The sequence below is a fragment of the Vombatus ursinus genome, unplaced genomic scaffold (assembly GCF_900497805.2).
Source record: "Vombatus ursinus unplaced genomic scaffold, bare-nosed wombat genome assembly UNPS02014821.1, whole genome shotgun sequence".
NCBI classification, from domain to species: Eukaryota; Metazoa; Chordata; class Mammalia; order Diprotodontia; family Vombatidae; genus Vombatus; species Vombatus ursinus.
The window spans coordinates 21,468,878-21,493,194 of NW_020954599.1; the positions used below are offsets into that span (position 1 = coordinate 21,468,878).

The window sequence follows — 24,317 nt, forward strand, 5'->3', positions numbered from 1 at the left end:
AGTGTATTGGCTTCTAGGTGGCACAGTAGATAGTGTGCCAGGCCTGGAGGCAGGAAGACTCATCTTCCTGAGTTGAAATTTTGCCTCTTTCACTAGCTGTGTGACCTTGGGCAAGTCACTTTATCCTGTTTGCCTCAACTTCCTCATCTGGAAAATGATCTGGAGGAGGAAAATGGCAAACCACTCCAGTATCTTTGCCAAGAAAATCCCAAAAATAGGGTCACAAAGAATCGTACAGGACTGAAATGACAGAACAACAATAGTGCACCTAATAGATTCAGGCTCTCATGAATAGCACAGTCACATCCATGAAGGAAGAGATGAAAAAAAAGTTTTTAAAACAGTAACAAGTACACTATACTAAAGTATAGTGGTCTAGGGCTATTTTGGCACTGGGACAAACATCCTAAGCAACCCCCAAACCCCAGTATAGCCATATATTAAAATGACATAATTATATAGAAGTATAAACGGAGTGTGGGGTGTGTGGATAAAACAATGGCTTTAAAGGAAATTCCAACAGAAGTTTCAAAAATGTTTGTATGACAGTACTGCTAAAATAAGTATAAAGTATCCAGAGGTAAAATTATTATTCCTATTTATTAAGGCAGATTTAGTTTAAATTAGTTGCTTAATGTCACACAGCTAATAAAAACATATATGGCCAAATTTGAACTCAGGTCTTCCTGATTCCAGGTTTAGCACTCTTCGTACTATACCACCTGTTTTTTTTTTTTTTAATTAAAACTCTGCATGGTGAGTTTGTTAAAATAAAAATACACTACAAAGCAGTCTTATTATCAGTGTACTACATAAAGTATAATCATTGCTGTTCACACTGATGATACTTATTCATAAAACGGTTATGTTATATTCAGCATATTCTATTTAAGAGAAGAGTCCTATTTTCAAATATGAATATGGGTAGAGGTTTTAAAAGGTCTAAAAGTGAATTTTCTAGAATCTTCCATTACCTGGCAAATAAATGAAGTGTTTTGAAAAGAAACTCACTAGAGTCACCTGGATAGGTTTACACTTTCATTTTCAAATGCATTTTGCTTGATGATATATGATTAGTGAATTTTATGGAAAAAAGTAAATAATTTCAATTTATATAGTTACCTGTAATGTTGTTTTATCTTGAAGTTGACAAATATATACTCAAACTTGAGTTGTTTTTTTCACCTGTCTGGCCCAAATGACCACAATCATAAGCAGCAGTTCTCTAGCAATGGTGCCTAGAAACAACCAGTTAGGAAGTTGAGAAATTAATGCCAGAGGGTTTCAGTCCTGTCCAAATCTTTGACCGCTTTTGAGTTTCTCTTGACAAAGACACAGAAGCAGTTTACCATTTCCTTCTCCAGCTCATTTTCCAGATGAGGAAACTGAGGCAAACAATATTAAGTGACTTGCCCAGGGTCACACAGTCAGTTTGTATGGCTGGATTTGAAGGTGAGTCTTCCCGACTCCAGTCTCATTACTCTATCCACTGACTCACCTAGGTAGTGGAAATTCTAGCTAAGTCCTAGCAGTCTTTACAAAAGGGATATGACCTCAAATGCCCCAGTCTACAAACCAGCCTGCAATAACTTTTTGTATATATTTCAGTGATTTCCTTAGGGTATCATTAATGTTGGTTATAAACTATTTTAAATTCTTTTAATGAAATCTGTTTTTAAAAGCTAGAAATGTTTTCTACTCACAACAGAATTAGGAAATTTAGTAGTATTTAGTCACTTTTTAAACATTTCAAATTTCATACATAAAACAACAACAACAATAATAATATTTATATAACACATTAAGATCTGGGGGTATAAACTTTCATTAAGGAAGGATCCCAGGCCAACTATCTTTTCATATCTCACGAGGCTGCACTCCTATGGACTTTTGCCAGTACATTCCCCCCCCCCCTTTTTTTTTTTGTCTTCTCTCATTAGACTGTAAACTCCTTGAAGATAAGCACTGTTTTCCTTTCTATTTGCATTTGCACCGATGCATACCCTGTACCTGGCACTAGCTGGTTGGCTTTTAGTAAATTTATTAAGATTTGCAAAAAATTTTCTACGATTATTAACTCATTTTATCCTCCCAACAACCTTAAGAGGTAGGTGCTATGAATTCCACACTATGCTAGCAATTCCATTGTACATATGAGGAAACTGAGGCAGACTTGTCCAGGGTCATCACCCAGGTGGTGAATGTCTGAAACAGGAGGGAAACTGCCAAGGTCCCCTTGCAACCCCATTTTAAAATTCTTTCCACCGGCGAGGGTGGCTATATGCTCTGAACTTCAGTTCTCTTCTTGGTTTAGACCACCCGGGGCAACAATGATGCTCTGGCTGCAAAGTCACAGAATACGGCAAAGGCTGATGTTATGCCCTTGCTCGGCGGGGCGCCCCGGGTTCTATCCCGAGCGGCAAAGCCCGCCCTGAATGCGTTTTCTCCCCTCCCCCGTCGCAGAGCCGGGCTGCGCACCACCGACGGACTGAACGGTAACTCGCCCCACTCTTCCGGCCTCGCAGGGGGTCCCGCCTGGCACCCGCGCCCCTGGTCCCGCCAGGGATGCCCACCTGGCACAAAAGAAAACCAGGCTGGAAGGTCCAACTTTGGGAGAAAGCGCGGCCAGCGTACGGGGCAGCCGCTCCGAGCCCCCTCCCGGACCCGGTTCCGAGGCCGACTTCGGCTTTTCCCGACGCTCCCCGGAGAAATCCGGGTCAGTCAGGGTCAAGGTCAGAGGTTTCCGCGCCCCCGCCCGCCCCGCCCCCAGGGGGCTCCTTTTCATCCTTCAGGTCCCTTCAGGAAACTTTCCGAAGGGGTGGGTGAGGGGGAGCTCGGAGGGGAATGGGCAGGTAGAGGGAGCCGGGGAGGAGGGGGCGTGGCCGCGCGGGGTGAGGGGCTTTTGGAAGGCAAGTGGGGAGTCGGGGGCGGCCGGGGGCGACGGAGGCGGGCGGTGAGCGGCGGGGCACAGGACACGCCCTGCGGGGGGAGGGGCGGGGCCGGGCGGCCGCCCGCCCCGGGTTCGCTGCCGGGAACGAGCCGCGGGGCTGACTCGAAGAGCAGCTCCCTGAGGGGGCGCGAGGGGCCAGCCCGCCGGAGCCAGCGCACTCCTCCTCGTCCTCCTCGTCCTTCTCGTCCTCCTCGTCGTCCCGGAGCCCCCGGCCCGACCGGCGCTCCGTCGGTGCTGCGTGCGGCGGAGGCTGCGGGGCGCGGGCGGTAGCGGCGCCGAGTCCATGCGCCAGGCGGGCGGCCCGGCTGCGGCCGCGTGAAGCGCCAGCCCCCGTGGGATGCGCCCCTGAGCCGCGCCACTGGGGAACTGCAGCTCCGCCCGGGGGAGGGGGGCAGGGCGCGGGGGGCCGGGGGGCCCGGCGGCGCCCGTACACCCCCGCCGGGGAGGGCACCGGCCGGCGGCGGAGCAGAAGGCACAGCCATCTGCCCACCGCGGCCAGCGACCGACCCCGACCATTAAAAAAAAACCCGCTCGCTCCCCGAGCTACCGGAGGTCGGCGGCGACACCTGAAATTTGAGCAGGAAAACGGGTTCCTTCTGTCTCGGGCTAAGATTACACAGGCAGGGGTGACTCGGTAGGAGCAGCAGCAGCAGCCGTGAAACGAGGTGAGAGCGGGGAGCGAGACCCCCCAGCCCAGCCCAACCAGAGGCGGGGAGGGGCGCGCGGCCTCTTCTCCCCGGGGGGGGGGGGGGGGGGGGGGGGGGGGAGGGGGTCGGGGAGAGACGTGAGACCAGAGTCCCCTCCGCGGCCCCTGTCACCTCTGCCCGCGCCCCCCGCCGATCCGGGCCGCCCGGAGCCGTCAAGGTCTGGGGTGCGACGCGCGGGAGGAAGCGAGCCGGGCCGTGGGACGGGCCCCGAGGCCCCCGAGGTGCCGCGGCGGGTGCACCCCCACCCTGGAACAGAAAGTAGTGAGGGGACAGCTAAAGTTCAAATTCAACTCCTCCCTACTGGAGGAACGGGCGGGGGTGGGGGGGAGAAACTTCCAAGAAAATAAAACTAGCTCCCAACTCTCCTGGAAGTTCTTGGGAGTTATCATCATCATTAATAATATTTTCATACTGTCGGGAACTCTTGAAGTAGTACTTATAGCTATTAAAAATCCACGTGCGGGTCCGTGAGAATGAGGAGTAGGAGGAGAGCGTCCAGGCCCCTGAGGGGGGCGATGCCCCTTGAACTCGAGGGATTGCGAGTGAGGGAGGGGAGGAGGTGAGAAGATGTGGCCGGAGTGCCGGGTGGGGGAGGAGATGGGGCGGGTGGTGCGAGGGCTGCAGGATGGCCCCAGACCACACCTGTACTAGGTAGAGGAAGTGCAGAGGAGGCGGGTGCTGGGGGTGAAGGCCCCTAGCGCTCTCTCTTCGGGATGCTGCTTGTGCCGCGCGTCTGTCACTCAGCGAAGGACGGGTTTGGGGAGAGGCTGTCTCCACCTGTGGCGCCGATGCTCATCGTTTTGAGGAACACCCGTGCTTGCTGGGGAGAAGGCTTTTTGCCCCCTGAGGGCCTGTAGCTGGGAAGCCTGAGTTTGCTGCTTTTCATCTTTGGGCCCCAGCGGGGCCCCCACCTTTTTACAAATGAGGAAGTTGGTGGGAAAGTGGTTTTAAGATTCATCACGTACATTTCTTTTGATGGAAAGCTCGGAAGGTGTGGCCATTTGGTGACTTGCCAAGTGTGACCGAGATTCTTTTGCTATGGTGTTGGTCAGTGCTGTCCTTACGACTCTCAGGAACTGAACTGAGCTGCTCTGAAGGAGATTTGTCGGTGAGTTTGGCTCACAGGTGAAGGAAGGAAGGAAGGAAGGAGAGCACTTTTTAATGAGTGTCTTAGCGGTATGAGAAGGGGATGAGTCTTGATCCCTTGTGGCTTTTAATTGCTTCCAGATTTGTAAACTCTCTTGTGGCAGTGTGAGCGACATCAGTTTATTGTTTATTTAATTAAATATTAATCCGGGTGCCTACCATCCCAGGGTTGTTTAAGCTCCAAACAGCAAGTTAAGCGTTAGCTTTTCCTTAGCCATTTTGGTGTTTTTAATGTAATAGGGTGTCTGTGTCCAGCAGTCACCGTACATAAATCCAGTGGGAAGAGCTTTATTATGATTTGTTATCCATGAAGACAAGGTGACAATTATCACTGTGATCTGGGTAGACAGATGATTTTTATTAATAATAATAGCATTTATGTAGTGCATGAAGATTTGTAAAGCATTTTTAATATATTAGCAAATTTCATCCTCACTACAACCCTCTGAAGTAGGTGCTGTTATTATCCCCACTTTACAGATGAAGAAAGGGAGGCTGAGATGAATGATTTGCCCTGAGTCACTCAGCTAGTAAAGTGAGGCAGGATTCAAATTTAGGTCTCACTAACTCAAAGAAAAGTGAACCACATTGGCAAAAACTGCTGTCACAGCATGGTCCCACTGTGGGACATCCAGAAATTGCTTGCAAATTGCATCTAAACTTGTTTGTAAGGCAGGAAATAGCCTTCTTGTGGAAGGCAATTGAAGTGGTTCATCTTTTTATAACAGTTAACAATTCTTGAATTGTGGTGCCATTTTATCTTTACATGACTTATTTGGTAGTAGGCACAGAGTAGTGACTAATAATACTAATAGCATACATTGTTTTAGTAAGAAGACATTTTTGAACTGGACAGAAGCAGCATAATATAGTCCAGGGTTTTTAACCTGGGATTCATAAATTTGCTATTTTAATATTTTGATAACTATTTCAATATGATTTCCTTTGTAATTCTATAAATTTTATTTTATACACTTAAAGCATTATTGTGAGAGGAGGTCCATAGGTTTCTCCAGATGACCAGAGGAGTCCATATCTCTCTCTCTCTCTCTCTCTCTCTCTCTCTCTCTCTCTCTCTCTCTCTCTTTCTCTCTTTCTCTCTTTCTCTCGGGTACACGTTAAAGCCTTCTGCAGTCATCTGAGTGGTGGACTTGGAGGCAGGAACTTGAGATTTGAATCCTTTCCTAAGACACATGTATAACTGTGGGATAATTCAGTCATGCTGTCTGAGCCTCAGTTTCTTTCCTTATAAATTCGGGATAATCATATTTGTATTAAGTTATAGAAAAGGTACTGTCACCAGTAGGAGCAGAAGTTATTTCCTTCCTAGAAGTTCTGCACACCAGTGAAATTAAAGATCCAATACAAACAAAAACTTGCATTACTCTTTTCCCAGTGTTGTTGTGAGAATTTAAAGTTTAAGCTGCACCTGTGATAGTGATTTCTTCAGTATAGGAATCTCTCAGATGAAGAAACTCCTCTTTTTTTTTTTCCCCTGGGGCAATTGGGGTTAAGTGACTTGCCCAGAGTCACACAGCTAGGAAGTATTATGTGTCTGAGGCTGAATTTGAACTCAAGTCCTCCTGACACCAGGGCTGGTGCTCTATCACACTGTGCCACCTAGCTGCTCCAGGAAACTCCTCTTTATCTATTTATGTAACTATGCTATGTAGCTTGCATTCAGATGTGGGTTGGACAAATGTTCATGGAAAGCTGAAAGATTTGGAGTCAGAGAATGTGGATTATAGTCTTCCCTCTGCTACTTAGTACCTTTGATTTTGGGAGATATTGCTTAATCTCTCTGGGCCTCAGTTTCCACATCTGTGTAAAACAAGGATGTTGGACTTCAGAAACCTCTATGACCCATTTATGAAGATGTAAGATATAAAAATACATTCTCAAGATGCAGTCTTGAGAATAATTGAATCCTATAAAATGCCATCAAAATTTTGAGGAAAGTTAAAAAAAACAAATCCCTTTCCACCTTAAACAACCACAACTCCTATTCCGGTACATTTAGTTGGAGCTATTTCCGTTACAAGTGCTTTCCTAAGTTGATTGTGAAGAATGTTTTCTTTTAATTTTTACTGTCAAAATAGAACAGTTTCTCTTGTAAAATCTTGGGGGTAGGAAGTGGATTTCTAGATAACTGAAACAGCCACCTATAAACGCCCAAAAATAATATAATTAACAAATATAATTAAATTCACATTGTTCTTTGAAAAATAAACAGAAATTTCTGATGAGAATTTTTTCCTAAAATATATTGCAATCTGAGCCTTGAATTTTTCATAACACAGTTTAAACTTTTTTATGACTCAGAATCATTATAAAGAACAACAGTTATTGAACGGAGTAGTATGTTGGTGACATAACTCGAGTTTTTTTTAATTGTTTGCCCCTACATTTTTTTGGCTCCATTTTCTTTTTTGTACTGCAATACTAGAAATTGGACATATCAGAAGTAGTCGTCTCTTTACAGTTTTTCTGTTTCCCTCTGTAGCCAATTGTGTGTCCAGATGATATAGTCTTCTCCCCCTACCCCCCTCAGGTGTGTGAATGGGAGTGAGGTTCTGACTTACCTGTCGAGGGGAGTACACTAGAATTGTGACAGATGTTTGTCCCCTTTACTCCTCTTAAGGTCATATTTGAGGTTGAGGTCACTGTGGTGGATGTCACAGAATTCTGGATGAGTTGTATTAGGGTACTAAATTTGTTATGATAAATTGTATGACAAAAAATTTTCAGAAGCATTACCTAATTTTTTTAATGTTACTATGCCCATTCTTCACATAGCTCTCTGATTCCCTTAAATAATCAATCATTCAACATTTATTAAGTGCCTACTTTGTGCCAGGTACTGTGCTCAGCACTGAGGTTACAAAAAAAGGAACAAAAAAAGCAAAGGACAGTCCTTGCCTTCAAGAAGCTTGCAGTCTAACGGAGGAGACAACATGCAAACAAATACATACAAAGCAAGTTATATATAGGATAAATAGAAAATAATTAACAGAGAAGACCCAGAATCGAGAGGGGTTAGGGAAGGCTTCCTATAACAGTGGAGATTTTAGTTGGACCTGAAAGGAAGCCTGAGTGGTCAGTAAGGCGTGCAGAGGAGAAGAGAGTGCTCTAGGTATGGAGGACAGCAGGAGAGAAAGCTCAGAGCTGAGAAATGGAGCGTCTTGTTAGTGCAACAGCTAGGGAGCCAGTGTCACTGGATGGAAGAGTGCATGTCAGGGAGGAAGATACAAGAAAACTGGAAAGGTAGGAGGGGCCTAGGTTAATGAAGGTCTTTGAATGCCAAACAGAGCGTTTTGTGTTTTCTCCTGGTGGCCATATGGAGCCACTGGAGTTTATTGAGTAGTGAGGGGTCACATGATCAGACTTACTCTTTTAGGAAAATCACTTAAGTAGTTGAATGGAGAATGGATTGGACAGTTAAACAGTTAACATGGTTTTGGAAAAGGTAAAAATTCCTTCATTAGGATCACAGTAATAGAGGTGCATATTTTATTTGGTATATATCCATTTCTTCCTTTTGAAAGGTAATATTACCCTGTTATATAGTATGTAGAGAGCTGGCCATTGAGCCAGGAAATACCTGGATTCAAGGCCCTATCTTGATGAATGACTGCTATGTGACCCTGGGTAAGTCACTTAGCTTCTCAATCCTAGGCAACTCTAAGACAGTGAACTACAGAGGAGGTGCTGACCTGAATTTAGAGTCTCTTCATCTGGGAGTTCTCTGTTAGTGAAGTCCCTAGCAGGAAATTAATATACTCCTATATGCATATAACCAAAGCTAGGCCTATCCAGCTCTCTACCTATCTATATATCTACGTACATACAAACATACATATGTACATACATACATATACACACATATATATGTATATATAATACAAATTCACATGAGAGAGAAGAACAAACTTAAAAATTCACTAAGACTTGTGTGGGTATGTACTTAGAGATAATATACATATGCCTTATTTACATTTTAGCTGCATGTACATGTGGTTCTGAACAAAGTTTTGCAGGCAGTCTCTAGTCAAAAAATTCAGTTCTCTTAGATCCTTTTGTAATGGGAGAAAAAGTTGTTTGATTGAATCTGGCTAAATATGTTTGTTTAGGCACAACCTGAGTTTGACTAATATTAATATAGCTTATCTAACTTTAGGTTTTTTTGTTCTTTTTCATCATAACAGTGATGGTCTAAATCTCTTTTTTGAATTTTACTAAAACTCGGTACTTAAATCAGCATGTGTAACCCCTACTACTGTAGGCTTAAAACAGTAGCCTTAAATGAAACTTAACTTCTTCCTAAAATTATTACTATGCCAGTTAGTAATACAGAAAACAAACAAACATGTACAGTAAGCAGTTTATGATGCATTTTTACATTCTTTATGAATAGAGTAGTTTTTAATCACTTTATTTTATATTTGCTTCTCTATAATATAATATTTCTGTAATTCTATAATCTTTCCAAATGAGCTAATATTTGTAAAGTACTTAGCATAGTTAGTGCATGAAACACAGTAGGTTTTTGATAAATGCTTGTTTCCTGATCCAGTAGAGATGAGAAATAATCATCTTTACCCTTCAGAATATAGCTTTTTTTTCTTGATTTTGACACTGATCTGGTGATCAGGAAGCAATTTAGAAAAGTGGTGTGGTTGGTTCAGTGGATAAAACAATCTAGAGTCAAAGAACCTTTGTTCAAATCCCACCTCTGCCAATTACTTGCTGTGGGACCTTAGGAAAATTACTCAATCTCTTTGGCTCCTTGTGTTTCTTTATTTATAAAATGATGGATTAGATGACTTCTGAGGTTTCTTCCAGTTCAAAATCTAAATGAAATAATAATATAATAATAATAAAATAAATTATCATTTTAAGGTAAACTGAAAAGATGTCTGATCTTTGTGAAACGTATTTAGATAGTTTGATATGAAATATTCTTGAATGTGTATGTCTTGCACTAAAATTCAGTTAAAACCTATTTAGTCTGTATTTTTCTTTCTTTGTTGTGGTGTCATTTCAGACTCATTGTGACCGCTTTTAGTGTTTTCTTGGCTGAGAAACTAAAGTGGTTTGCCATTTCCTTCTCCAGCTCATTTTACAGATGAGGAATTGAAACAAACAGGGTTAATTGACTTGCCCAGGGTCACACGGCTAGTAAGTGTCTGAGGCCAGATCTGAACTCAGGAAGATGAGTCTTCCTGAGTCCACATCTGGCCTTCTATCCACTGCACCACCTAGCTACTCCTTGGTATATTTCTACAAGACAGAAGATTGTTTAGATGCAGAGTATAAGAACCTTAGACAGAACCCTAGATATTAAATCAGAAGGTTTGGTCTATAGAGCTGAACCCAGCCAGTATTGACACTTGTAGTCTTTCTGGAAAATGAAAGATTTGGGGAGGAGGTTGGGTATAGCTTGAATGGATTCTCAATAACTGTATCAATGGATTGACACTATCTCATGTTGAATATTGAACCAAATTGTTCTAGAAGGGCAATTGGATGAGATATTGTACTTCATTCAACTCATAAATCTGTCACTTCCTTGGTGAAGTTGATGATTTGAACACGCATTTTTTAGGATACTAATATAAGTGAAAATGGGGGTGAGAAAGTATGCTTTTCTCTTGACAGTTACAAAATCTTATTTTTCAACTAAGACACAGTCTTCAGGTAAACAGTTTGGGCAAAATAAATTCATAAAGTTGGCTGTTTTGGAGAAAATGGTTAAATTTAAATGAATTATTATTGAACTAATGAGGCAATTGTGACACAAAGAACTGGCATTGGATTGATGTAGATAGGAGTTCAGGCTCCCCTGATGACATGCTTAGTGCCCCAGGATGCTCCATAAGACTGTAAATTATAAAGCACAGGCTAACTTTTATTAGTAGGAGTTTCTTCCCTGAGAGTTTCCTGCATCATTAAATCAAGATCATAGATTTAGAGCTTGAGGCACTCTTAGAAGTAATCCAGACCAGTCCTCTCGTTTTGTAGATGAGGAAACTTGAGGCTCTACTCTAAAACATTTTTTTCAAATTATTGTTTGAATTCATCCAGTAGATTTGGAAGGGTTTGATATAGCTTTAGCATAAACTAATATAATTAAATTCACAATATTCAAACTTAAACGCCGTCTTGTCACCTCATTTGCTGGTAAAGAGACACAAGTCTTTTGTATATCCTTTGGGAGGCAGTGTTGTTTACTTAAAAGCATTGGATTTTTAAGTCTCTGGACCTGAAATCAAATGCTAATTCTGCCGAGTGGGTTTACATATTTACATGTGTGTATACACACACACGGGGATATGACTTTGGACAAGTCCCTTAGACTCCAGGGGTTTGAGTTTCCTTGACTATAAAAAGAAATGGTTGAGATGGTATTAGTTCAGTGATCCCTAAGTCTCTTTGAACTCTAATTCTTTGAGCGTATAAAATATAAAAACAAGGTTTATTACATGAGAAAATGCATTGGGTGTTCAGGATAATGCTAGTTATTTGTTTAGTTGTTTCAGTTGTGTCTAATTCTTTGTGGCCCCATTTGGGGTTTTTTTGGTAAAAATACTGGGGGGAGTTGCCATTTCCTTCTCCAGCTCATTTTACAGATTAGGAAACTGAGGCAAACAGGGTTAAATCGCTTGCCCAGAGTCACACAGCTAGTAAGTATCTGAGGCTGGATTTGAACTCAGGTCTTCCTAACTCCAGGCCCACTTAACTGCCTCCTCATAATACTAGTGCTACCTAAAAAAATCAGTTAGTAGCTTGGTTTCCTTTGACTGAGAACTAATAGACGTACTCCAGGAATCATCTTCATTAAATCGATTATTGAACTATCTGGAAGAGAAAGTGCTAATGAATAAGGAGTTCTGATTTAATAGCATACTTGATAACAGTATTTAATATACTTCTGATGGTGATCAATATCCATGGTCTTCCTTGGGCTGACTTGTTTTCTTCAATAAAGTAATGTCTGTTTTCTTTCTTCTCTTTGTATATATGTCATTGAGGAACATGAAATCCACTGAATTTATGTATCTTAAAATATTTATGAATCAATTCCTGGTACTTAGGGCACGTGGAGAATGTCTTCACACACTTTGAACTTACTAATAAATGATCATCTTGATGGTGTTATCATTTTTTTATTGAGCCTATTTACAGTTAATTGAATTTGTCTTGTAACTGCCTATGTTATAGTTCTTTGTCTCCAAACTAGTTTAGAAAGTCAGCTGTCCTGGAATGAGTTAAATTTAGAAATCCAGTTCTTCCTGCTAATCGCTGTTCTGTCCTGTCCTCGAGGAAGTATGCTATTTTTGAAGGATGTGGATGGGCACCTGAGGGGCTGGTCCAGGATCTATATACTGCTGAGCTATCCTTCTAGGATGTGTGGTTATCTAAAGAAGTTTGGTCCACTATCTCTAACCTTACATGTAGACCCAAACAATGAACAGTTATTAGCCCCTCATTCCCAATTTCCAACCAATCATAATTGTTACCGGTATCTCAGCTGAATTTAGAAGACTTTTATACCCTTCTAGGTATATATGTATTGTTCCCTCTTTAACTCATTCTTGTCGAGGGTAGTGTTCCAGAGCTACCAGCCCTCCTCCCCCATCTAATTCCTCTGTGTCAGTTCTTCCTCTCGTACCTCATTCGTATAAGATAATTACTCTTTTTAGCTTTTCCTGGATGGTATTACTTTTTAAAATTACATCCTACTCAGCTCTACTTCAGTCTTTCTTTCGAACTACCCAGTTACTAATTACAATCTTAGATATCCAATTTACATTTCCTCGTGTAAAAAAGTAAAGAGTCTATCATTATTGAGCCCCTTGTCTTTGATGTTTATCTCATATTTCTCTTGGATCTTGTATGTCAAATTTTCTATTAAGGTCAGATCTTTTTGCAACAAAGTCCTGAAAGTCTGGCAATTCATTGAATGTCCTTTTTTTTTTTTTTTGTTGTTGTTGTTGTTGTTGTTGTTGAGGATTAAGCTTAACTTTGCTGGGTATGATATTTGCAGCTGCAATCCCAGTTCTTTTGCTCTTCCATATATAGTATTCCAAGAACTGCTAGCCACTGCTAGATCTTGTGTGATTCTAATTGTGGTTCTGCCATATTTGAATTGATTTTTCTTGTTTCTCATAATATCTTCTCCTTGAGCTGAGGGTTTCAGAATTTAGCTATGATATTCCTGTAGGTTTTCCTTGTGGGATCCCTTTCAGGTAGTGATTGATGTATTTTTTCTTTTTCTACTTTCCCCTCATGTTCTAATACTTCAAGACAATTTTCTTTAATTATTTCTTGTATTATCGTATTAAGATTTTTTTTATCATAGCGTTCAGGTAGTCCAATAATTCTTATGTTTTCTCTTCTTGATCTGTTCTCTAGATCAGTTATTTTTTTCTGATGAGATGTTTCACATTCTCTTCTATTTTTACATTCTTTATATTTTGTTTTATTATTTCTTGGTCTCTCATAACTTTGCTGGCTTCTCATTGCCCAATTCTAATGTTTAAAGAGTTGTTTTCTTCCTTAGGATTCTGAATTTTCTTTTCCAGTTGGTTAACTTTCTTCTCATAATATTTTTGTTTTTCTTAATTGTTCTTATATTTAAAATTTTGTCCTCAATCTTTCTTGTTTTATTTTTAAACTCTTTTTAAAAATTCTTTTGATTTCTTCTTGGGCAGGTGACCATTTGACATTATTCTTTGGGGTAGGAGAGGCTTTTTTTGCTTCAGTATCCCCATCTGAAGACGAACCCCAGTCTTCTCTATTCCCATAGTAACTTCCTGTGGTTGGGTTCTTTTCCCTTTGCCTGCTCATTTTTAAAATATGTATTAATAGCAACTTGTTGTAAACACCTCTAGTCCTGAGGTATGGGGGATGGTGCCTATGGCTTCAGGTCCTCCTTCAGTTCTCCTTTCTGTCCAGGAACTGAAAGCAAGAACTCTACCCTGCTTGTAAGTGCCCAGATCCAGCAGCCTCTCTGCCTTGGTGCTTCTGCCCTTTTTGCCTAGGGCCTTGTCTCAGCAGCACAGCTGGACCTGGTATCCCTTATCAGCAGAGGCTCCCTCAGTCTTCCCCAGCTCAGACACCTGACTCCCCACATTGGCCAGGAGATGAAAATTCCTCTGGCTGGTGCCGAGACTACCTCCCAACCCAGCTAGCCCCAGGACTTCTTGCTTGCTGTTTTGGTGGAACTAACCTGGAGGTTAGTCCTGGGATTTTCTTCCTTTGCAGGAGGACCACTGTTCTACGCTTTTTTTATTTTTACAGCTCTACATTTGCTCTCAGGTGCTATTTTGTCTTGTTTGTAGGGGAAATCTGGAGAGCTTGGATTTTTCTGACCTACTTCACCATCTTCCCAGAATCCTCTATTGGTGAATCTTTAGAGGAAGAATCAAGTGGGTGGATGATAAGGGTGATTCTTATGTGAAGCGTACTTTCCTAAAGGTGTGTCATATGAGTAGTTCCCTAGTATGTGTCGGTCTGTTTGTGGGCATTTTGATGACACTTTGTGTAATTGTTCTTTCTGCTCAGCTTCAGATATCTGAGTGGACCTTGCTTCTAAAGCAAGGTAATTGATGGATTTCAGTTTAAGGTTGTCATTGACTCATTCATTATGCACCTTTTAAATGCAGCTGTACATTCTTGGACAATTCCCCCCACCCCTCCATGTTCAGCACTCTCTTGTAATGGGTAACATGCCAACTTGCTATTGACTTAAATAGGAGTGACCTACGAAGATTAGATTCAGGAATACGTATCTGAGGCAAAAAAGAAAAAGAAAATTCCTGGACTGTCTGGATTTATGAATGGAATCATAAGCAAAGTGTTGTACCTTTTGAGACTTTTATGTAGATGTAGTGATGTTTGGATTAGAGCTAATCAGTGAGGAATAGGAAAATTCCATGTTCATGGTATGGTTTTCTAATGGACTTCTTTAAAATGGTCACTATATTGTTTTTATTTGAATATGTGGTTGATTTACACTAAAATGACTTTGACCAGGCTTTTTGTTTTGTTTTGTAATTGTACAAGATTTAAGGGTTGTAATTTAGTGATATTAGATATGTAACTGCTTTTGGAAAAGTCAATTTGATGTTTTAGCAATATTAATATGTACATACTTAATTATAAACTTTTTAGTTTGCTATGACATGTAACAATCAGATTATTGTTAACACATAGAATTATATATGTATTTTACTAATCTATTAAATTTAACTTATTTTAAATAAACATGTTATGTTAAAACAGTTGTAGCCAGGCATAGTGAGAGCTGACCTTGAAGTCAGAAAGACTTTACTATTTCCCACTATGAAATATAACTTGATATTTGACTCTGGGCAAGTAACTAAATCTTACAGTGCCCCAAGTACTTCCCAGAGGGTAAATTGAAGAGCAGATTGCTGCCCTGGTGGAGGGAGTTTCTTTACTGGAAGTTTCCATAAACCAGTGAAATGACAGATCTTTCCCCTTCTCTGAGCCCCTACCCCCAATAGAAATCAAAAGGATCCTTTCTTCTAAACTAGATTTAAAGCTAATATTTACTGAACTAAGAAACTAAAATCACCACTAACCTCAACTTGAGTTCCTGAAAAGATGTGTATAATAATTTTGGACTTAGTTAAAAAAAATTAGCTACTCTGAACTTACAGAACAAAATAATGAGTATTTCCATTTATCTAGAAGAAAATTTAAAAAAAAGATAATAGTATATGAAACTGTGAATCTGCATTTTATAATGCTTTTTTATGTAATGAATTGCACATTACTTTAAAAACTGTCCAGCTTGTCTTTGCTTCATCTGAACTTTCCAATCTCTTCTGTGTATCTAAAAACAAAAAAAAGTTTCTTTGACCACTCCCCCTCCCTTTTTTGGCTTCTCTATTTCTAACCTCTTTTTTTACCCCTAACCCTCCATCCACTTTAAAAACCAAGAGAAAACACACACATATACATATATGCAACATTTTAGCTAATAAACTTAGTCTAGCAAAATGAAGACATAGGGTTCCCAAACACAAAACTGTATATCTCCTTCTGCATTGTTAGCCCATCACCTCTCTTTCATGTGGGTAACATGCTTAATCATAGGTCATTTGGAGATACAGTTGATCATTGTGTAGCTCCGTGTTCTTAAATCTTTCGAGGTTGTTTTGTTCTTTACAGTGTTTTATAAATTCTTCTGCTAGTTCTGCTCATTTCAGCCAGTCAATAAACATTTTTAAACATCTATTCACTCTGTATCAGTTCATGCTATCCAGAATTCTTGGAAAGCTTCTCTTTTGTTATTTTCAGCTTTAATTCTAGTTATTTGCTGTCCTTCCCCCTCCCCCCTTTTAATTCCTTCATTTTTGGGAAGTTTGTTTTGCTTTGACATTACATGTGGTACAACTGGGACTTTGGGGGATTTCTTAGAGGAGGTGATCATTGGACCTCTTCTATCTTTGTGCTCTGGTTCTAATAATCTGGCTATTTTCCATCTGTTGTTTTGCAACAGTTTCTTGGCTTTTTCTCCTCAGTGTCTTTCTAGGTCAGTTGTTTTCAATACCAGATATCTCATTTTCTTCCATCTTTTTTGCTTTGTTCTAAAATTTCTCTGTCTTATAAAATCATTGATTTCTGTTTAGTCTTGTCTGGTTTTCAAGTAATTCATTACTTGGGTCACTTTCTCTTTTGATCTGTTCTCCTTTTCTTTCCCTTTTTTTTAAAATCTCTTGCTTCATTTTGTTTAGGTATTCATGTATTGCTTGTAGAAAATCTATTTTTTTCTTTCAATCTCTGCTTGCAGCCATTAATTATGTAGTTACTTTCCCCTTCTAAGCTGTATTTTTGGGCATCTCTAGATCTATAGTAATTTTTTTTTATATACCCATCACTGTTTTAGCTTTATTCATTTTTTAAGCTTAAGTTTCTGAATGGGGGCTTTGTGCTAGGGCCAGTATGATTGGCTTAGCTAGGCCTTGCCCTAGATGCATATCCCTGAATTTTGCCTCTGGAATTAGATTCCTCCCTATCTCTAATCTTTTAGGTTCAAACCCTCTGGGTAGTTAGAGTCCTTTGTGGTGTTTCAGGATAGAGTGCTAGGATATTGGTAATCCCTAGGTACTTGGATTGTCCAGGTGTGAGCACTGGTGGCTGCCACACTCTGGACTGCCTTGTGGATTTCTGATCACCCTTGACCTTTCTGGCCATCCTTGGTCATTCTGAAAATAGTCCTCCATTTTTGATGCCTGTGGACAACGAACCTTGAAAGTTTCATGTGTCTCTGACTTCTCCAGTACATGCTGATGTCTACTCTATTTTAGACCCTCTTGATTTACTATAAGTACAAGATAGTTTTGCACTAATTGCTTTTAAATTTTGTTAGTAATTTTTCCCTAACTAGATTGTATGCTCCTTGAGGGCATTGGGTTCTGCTGCAGGGGTAGAGGGGACAGTGTCCCAAGCTTCAGGTTTTTTGTGTTTCTGTTTTCAAGAGCTAGTTCTGAGGTGTCTGTAAATTTTCAGTTCTTCCAAGGTGGTGTAAGCTAAGTACAGGTGTGGTCACAGCTCTTCTTGCCTTTGCTCTTGTCTGTGAGCTACTACAAACATTCTTTCCCTCCTTGGAACTGTGACCAAAGTCCCAGCTCTTGTTAGTGTTCCTCCTTGCCTTGGGACTGTGACCTGCAGCCTTGTATGGGCAATGCAACATTGTCTTGCGCCGAGTGCCAGCCAAAGTTCGTCTGTAAACTTCTGACCAGTTGTTTGACCGCCTTAGTCTGTGGGCTGAGAGGTCCTGAAGCGGCTGCTGCTGATTCAGTTGCCCCCTAAGGCTTACTGCTGGTTTGCCAGGATGTAGCCTGGGCTCCGCTCTCACCCCAGTGAGACAGACTTTTCCTGCCAACCCGCTAAGTTGTCGTGGGCTGGAAAATTGTTTCACTCCGTCTTTTTTTTTTTTTTGTTCTGCCTTTCCAGGGTTCGTTTTGAGGCATTATTTTAATGTTTTTTTGGAGAGGAGTTTGGGAGAGCTGTCCCTGTCTTTATTCCACCATCTTGGCTCTGTCCTCTCTCACTTATCATCTCTATGCAGTTGATTTCCAGGTATGTTATCTCTCTAGCCCTAATCTCTTGTGAGCTTCAGTCTCCCTTCAGCAGCTGCCTTTTGAACATCTTTAATTGACATCCTGTAGGTATCTCTAACTCAACCTTTCCAAAACAAAATTCACTATCCCCTCTATCATCTACCCCTTGTACTCAAATTTGAACATCACCAACATTTCCCCAGTACCTCAAGCCTTGCAATTTCAGTGTCATCTTGAAATCCTTACTCCCGCTCACTTGAGGAGGGGAAAAGAAGGGGGGGGGAATTTAGAACTCAAAATCTTATGAAAGTGAATGTTGAAAACCAAAAATAAATAAATTTAATTTAATTAAAAAAGAAGAAAATAATTCTTTCAAAATTAGACTTGGGACAGTGGAAGCTAGTGGCTCCATGAGACATCAAGAAACAATGAAACCAAATAAAAAGAATGAAAAAATAGAAGAAAATGTGCAGTATCTCATTGGAAAAACAACTGATCTGGACAATAGATTGAAGAGAGATGATTTAAGAATTATTAGACTGCCTGAAAACCATGATCAAAAAAAGAGATGATAGTTTAACCCATGAGATCTGATGAGACCACCAGTTTATATAGTACTCTATCAATGAAAGTACAGGTCCAATCTCTTCTGAGAACAGGGCAACCACCATTGTTAAATGATATGGTGATCACCAAATTCTCAGGCTAGTAGGGGAGAGATTTCTGACAAGCTAGGGTATTGAGATACATACTTTCTAGGTGGCTACCCAATCTATCTCTTTGTAGAGATGACCCTACTGGCTTACATACTTCTACGTCTTTATCTCTATGAAAATAGGCCATAGAACCATAAATTGATAGAAGAGACTTCAGAGGTCATCAAGTTCCACTGTGTGTGTGTGTGTGTGTGTGTGTGTGTGTCTGTGTGTCTGTGTGTCTGTGTGATTTGTGCATTCTCTTGCTATTAAATGATCTGATTGAAATGAAATAAATGCAAAAGTATTTATTAAGAACTTGCTTATTAATTAAGCACATTGTGCCAAGTGAAACTAATTTAGTCATGGCATAATTCCTAAATTCTACTTTGAAAAAAAATATTAAGATATCCTTTTTATGTTCATATGTTTGATTTACATATATTACCTTTTTAAGTTGAAAAAGTATAGTAACATGGAAAAATTCAGGGTAGTAGAACATTGTACTCAATTCGTTTAAAAACCAAAATTGAGTTATAATTCTGTAGTGTTATAAGCTAACTCCTAAACTGGTCCAAGTGTTATTGTTTTAGTTTAGGTGCCCAAAGATATTGTACTAATCAGTTTTCTTGTTTAGCATCTGAAATATTTCCATGGTCTATTTTGAGAAGCAAATGATATATAGTGATGGGACTTAGAATTCAGGAGTACTGACTACTTGTTCCTTTTGGACCCCTGACTACCTGTGTTGCCCAGAGCAAACTTTTTTTTTTTTATATTAAGCCTTAAATTTCCCTATTCCAAAGATGTAGGAACTGAACCAGATGATCTGCAAGGTTCTAGGTCTCCTCCTCCCAAAAATGAATATCTCCCATCATCATGTACTTGTAAAGTTATAGGCCTCAAAAATCCTCTGAGGCAATAACTTGTTTATACTATTTGATATATGTATTCTAATATGAATAATTGATATTTATAAAGTACCTGAAGGGTTACAGAGTACTTAACACCCATTGTTTTATTTGATCTTCACTACAGGGCTGTAGGATAACAACTACAGACCCCATGTTTTTTGAATAAGAAAACTGAGAGCTTTCTTTATTGCAGACTTGTGAGGTGGTACTGTTAACCTTCATCAAAGAGGAAACTGTGTTTGATAAAGGAATAGAGTCTTTACTGGTGATCCATAGTCACGGTAGTATAGCCAGAACTAAGGCATTTTTTTTTCCAAATCCACTACACTCCCACAAACCACATTGCTGCACCAATTCAATGAAGATTTAGAGCAGGAATTTTTAGCCATTTTTGTGCCATACATCTCTTGGGCGAGATTCATGAAACCCATGGACCCTTCTAGAATAGTGCTTTTAAATATATAAAACAAAGTACATAGAATTGCCGTGGAACCCAAAGGTTAGTGTTTCCCATCCAAGTTTGCATTCTACCTAAAATCTATTCATGGACCCCTCAACCTGTGGGCCTTAGGTTTGGGGGAGCCCAGATGTCTCAAGAGAATTAAAAAACACTTCTCCCGTCAAAAATAATAACACATTTAGAGTTTATTTTTTTGTGCTTATAAGACATTGAAATCTGATCCTCGGCGATGCTCTATTTCTGTTGATTTGTTCCTCAGCTCCATAGCAGTTTTCCCTCCAGTGATCACTTTAAAGAGCAAAGTAATTGGCACTTGTTCACAAATGATGTTCATTGAATAAGAAAAGCACTGATACTTTCTGAGAATTTTTATGAAATAGAATGAAAGAAAACATGGTGGTATTGCTACTAGATCATGGGGAATAATGTTGTTGTTTGCCTAGAAGAATGCCCAGAAAGTGCTATGTCCATATCAGGTATTGGCAGGGCAGAGTGAAGTGAAGGGTGACCATTTTTCTGAATTGTTTAGGAAGCCCAGCTACTGAAAATCAAGAGTTGAAAAGATCAAAATACAGTTTGAATCATAGGATAATTAGGTAATTGTTGGAGAATATGAGTTTTTGACCAGATTCTCTTTTCTTCGGAATACTTCTGGCTTCCCAAAATAATGATATACTAAGTAGGGGGTTGAGGAGGAAGACTAATAGAAGATCATTGCCAGATTTAAGCTACATGCCTTTTATTTATTTATTTCTAATTGTAATACCTGGTAGAATTCAGAGTACATTATTTTGTGATTCCATTCATGTGATCTATTAAAATTTTCTTATTTGTTACAAGATGACACCAGAAGCTAAACAAAGAAATTCTTTATCATTCTTTGAATGCTTGACAGTCTTATGATGGTGTAACATAAGGATGATTTGTACCAAACTGGTCTTAGCTGTAGTGAGGAGGACACCCTACATCTTATTGCACAGGGTATGTGTATATATACACACACACATATATACATACACATTGCATTTTAATAGCTTAAAACTGTAGTTTTGGAACAGCATGCAGGTAGGCATACGTATATATGTGTGCATATATGTGTTCATGTGAGTATACATATATTGGAAATGTCAATGCCTAACTTCATGTACACATGTGCACGTATTTCTGTATGTCTACATATGTACGAGTACATATCCAGTATAATAATTTATGCTTTCTCATCCTGGACAATTCTTGTCCATGTTCTGACATACAGTCCATAGTAACCTACATTCTGGGTGCTGTTGTCTATATCTCTTGACATTGCATGGATACCAGTAGACATAGGTGTCAGACTCACAGCAACCAGGGGAACCTCAGGTGGCCCAGATCATAATAAAATGTAATTGGGAAATGTTTAACAAAATTTAAAAAATACAGTACAACATATGTAATGCTTATTTGTGTATTTCTAAGTTAATATGAGGCCCTAGGGAACCATTTCGGTATGAGTTTGATGCTGCAGTAGAGCCATGGGGCTTGTCTATTATTACTTTCTCATTTTTGGCTGCACAACTGGCCCACCTCTTTTCCTGGTCATAGCTATTGTTGGGTCACATCAATTACTGTATTTCTCTTGCACATTTCTTTGTTTGGTGTATGTTACAGCCTCTTCACCACTTACCTTGTGCCTCTGCATTCCTCTTTGGTTGACCCATCGTTTGAATTTTTCAGACTTTACAGACATTCTGGAATGATCACAGCCCTGCTGGAAGGAGATTTATATTAAAAAGACATATCTTTGTCTCAAGGAGAAAGTTTAGGGTCATGAAAAGTACTGTTGAATTCCCTCAATGCAGTGTTGTACCCATATAACTTGCATTATGGATTTTTCATCCAACTACATATCATAGTTTGGATAATTCTTTATGTAGTGTTTTTTATTTTTTGTGTGGATAGTTGGCTGAACTGTTTTTTAAAATAAATTTTTATTGATCTATTTTTTTAACATCATTATAGCTTTCTTCAGTATCCCTGCTTTCCACCTCACTGTGTCATACTTTTTATAAAAAGATTTAAAAAAAGAGAAGAGGAAAAAAAATCAGCATAACTTATCAATACATTAAGAAAGTCCAAAATATGTGCAATGTTCAACATTCATGGACTGTCTTGCCTGTGGAGTGGGAGTGCTTTCTTGTATCTCTTCTTTTGAGCCATGCTTATCCTTCATAATTTTATAACTTTCACTTTTGATCTTTCCATTTGCATTGTCATAGTTATTATGTGTATTGTTTTCTTGACTCAGCTTACTTCATCCCACATCAGTTCATATAGATCTTTTCATCTGTATTCATTACACAGATCATTTCTTAAACCACAGTAATATTCCATTATATTCGTGTACTACAGTTGGTTTAGATTTTCTCTAGTTAATGGGCATCTTTGTTCCCAAGTTTTTGCTGTCATAACAAATGCTCCTATAAATATTTTTGTATATATGAGGACTTTCTTATTAATGGAGTATATTCCTAGTAGTGAAATTTGTGGTTCAAAGGGCATGAACATTTTAGTCACTTTATTTGCATAATTCCAAATTGCTTACCAAAATGCTTCTACTGATTCACAGCTCCATCAATAATGAACAAATACAGAGAAAAGAGAAGTGTTAGGAGAGTATCCCCCACCACCCTCAACACACAAGGTACTGTGAAGAAGAAATAGAAGAGGATCAATCAGAGAAGTAGGAGAACTAGGGGAGAGTTTGGTATCTTAGAAGCTAAGGGAGGAGAGAGCATCAAAAAGCTAAGAAGTTGTTGGTGGTGTTAGAAGGGATAGTTCAGCGTAAGGAGTTCAGCACCTAACTCATCATCCTCCTTTAATCCTCATCCCCTGGCCTTTTACTGGCGGACTTGAACATTGGTGTAGATGTGCCTCCAAACTCTTTAATCTTCTATTCCTCAGTCTCTTTGACCTGGGTAATCATGTGATCTAGTCCTTCACCCCAGCCACAATTAAAGATCTTGCCTTTTCTCAGAAGTGTTCTCTACTTCATTCCTTCTATATCTACTCTTTGTCCTCCTCACAACCTTCGTTCTTTCTACTTTTCTGTTTTCTCAAGTTCTGCTGTGATTTCACTTTCCTCCTTCTCCAACCTCAACCTAATAGATAGCTATTTTAAATCCACACTGTCCTCTGTTCTTGAATTTCTGCTTCCTTGTCCTGTTACCACTCTTGCCAAACCTCAGTCTTGAATTTTCCTGGATATGACGAAGGTTATGGGGCCCACCATTCAGTTTCAGAAGCCCAGATCTTTGTCCCTTTTCCCTTTGCCCGTTTTCGCCAAAGAGGAATTTGGCTCCCATTTGTTGAAAACCCTTAAATTTTTAGATTCCCCTTACCTCCCTTCCAAAGCCTTGGCCTCGCCTTTTGATGTGCATCTTTCCTCCCTGGCCCTAAAAAGAACCTGGCTTCAGTTTGTCTGCCAGTCCCAGAAAAACCTTAAAGTTTTAGAAACTGCCTTTATTTCCCTTTGAAAGCTCTCTTTATCTCTCTTTGAAAGCCTTAGCCTTACCTTTTAATCTTATTAAAATGCACCTAGCCCTAAAAAGAAGTTTGTCTACCTGTCCCAGCTCCCTTTGAAAGCAAGCTTCTGCCTTCCAGTCCCCTTTATTATCTATTCTCATTGTTTATTCAAATCTCTCAGCCCTTCCAAACAAAATTCTCACCTGGACCCTTTTTCCCAACCACCTTCCCCCTTCAACTGGCCTTTCATTGTGGCTACACCCAATCTCCCCTCCATTGTTTTACCTTCCTGTGGCCCCTGGCCATTTCCCACCCTTAATCCTAGCTAGGCACCACGCTGGTCCGGGACCCAGGAGTTCTGTTCATCCCAGCTTACTAGCCACTCCCATCCAGATCTCCCTAGGCCATTCCTCCTGTCACCCACTTGGCCACTCCTAGATCCCTCCCACGTCTTTCTGAATTTAAGATCCACCTTTGCCCCCATTCTGATGCTCAGCTTTTCTCATGCCCAAAAGGCTGAGACTATCTGATGCCTGCTCCTCCTTACAGGTGTCACCTGGCCACCTTAGCCCCCATTCAGATGCTGAGAACCTCTCATGCCTAGAGGCTGAGACTCTCATGCCTGCTCATCCCTGCTGGTGTTACTGATGTTTGGGTTCCTTGGGAGTCTGGCCTATATGCTTTATCTTTAATAAACTATTTCTCTGGCTGGAAGAATATTTGGGTTGAATTCATTCAGGCAGACCTGGCGCCATAATCTTGGGGTGCCTCTGTGCATCTAGGAGCACCCCAAAACTTCTACACCTCTTCAGATATTTTCATGAACAAACCTGGAGAAAGTCTCTCA

General features: G+C 40.2%; 1 protein-coding gene across 1 annotated transcript in view; it reads left to right on the forward strand.

Moving 5' to 3' along the window:
* Window positions 1-3,420: 3,420 nt before the first annotated feature.
* The window catches only part of UGT8 (UDP glycosyltransferase 8), an 89,141-nt gene continuing 68,244 nt past the window's right edge, over window positions 3,421-24,317 (forward strand). The window contains exon 1 of the mRNA XM_027837352.1: window positions 3,421-3,615. The gene's annotated coding sequence lies outside the window, so the exon portion shown is untranslated. The remainder of the gene's footprint in view (window positions 3,616-24,317) is intronic.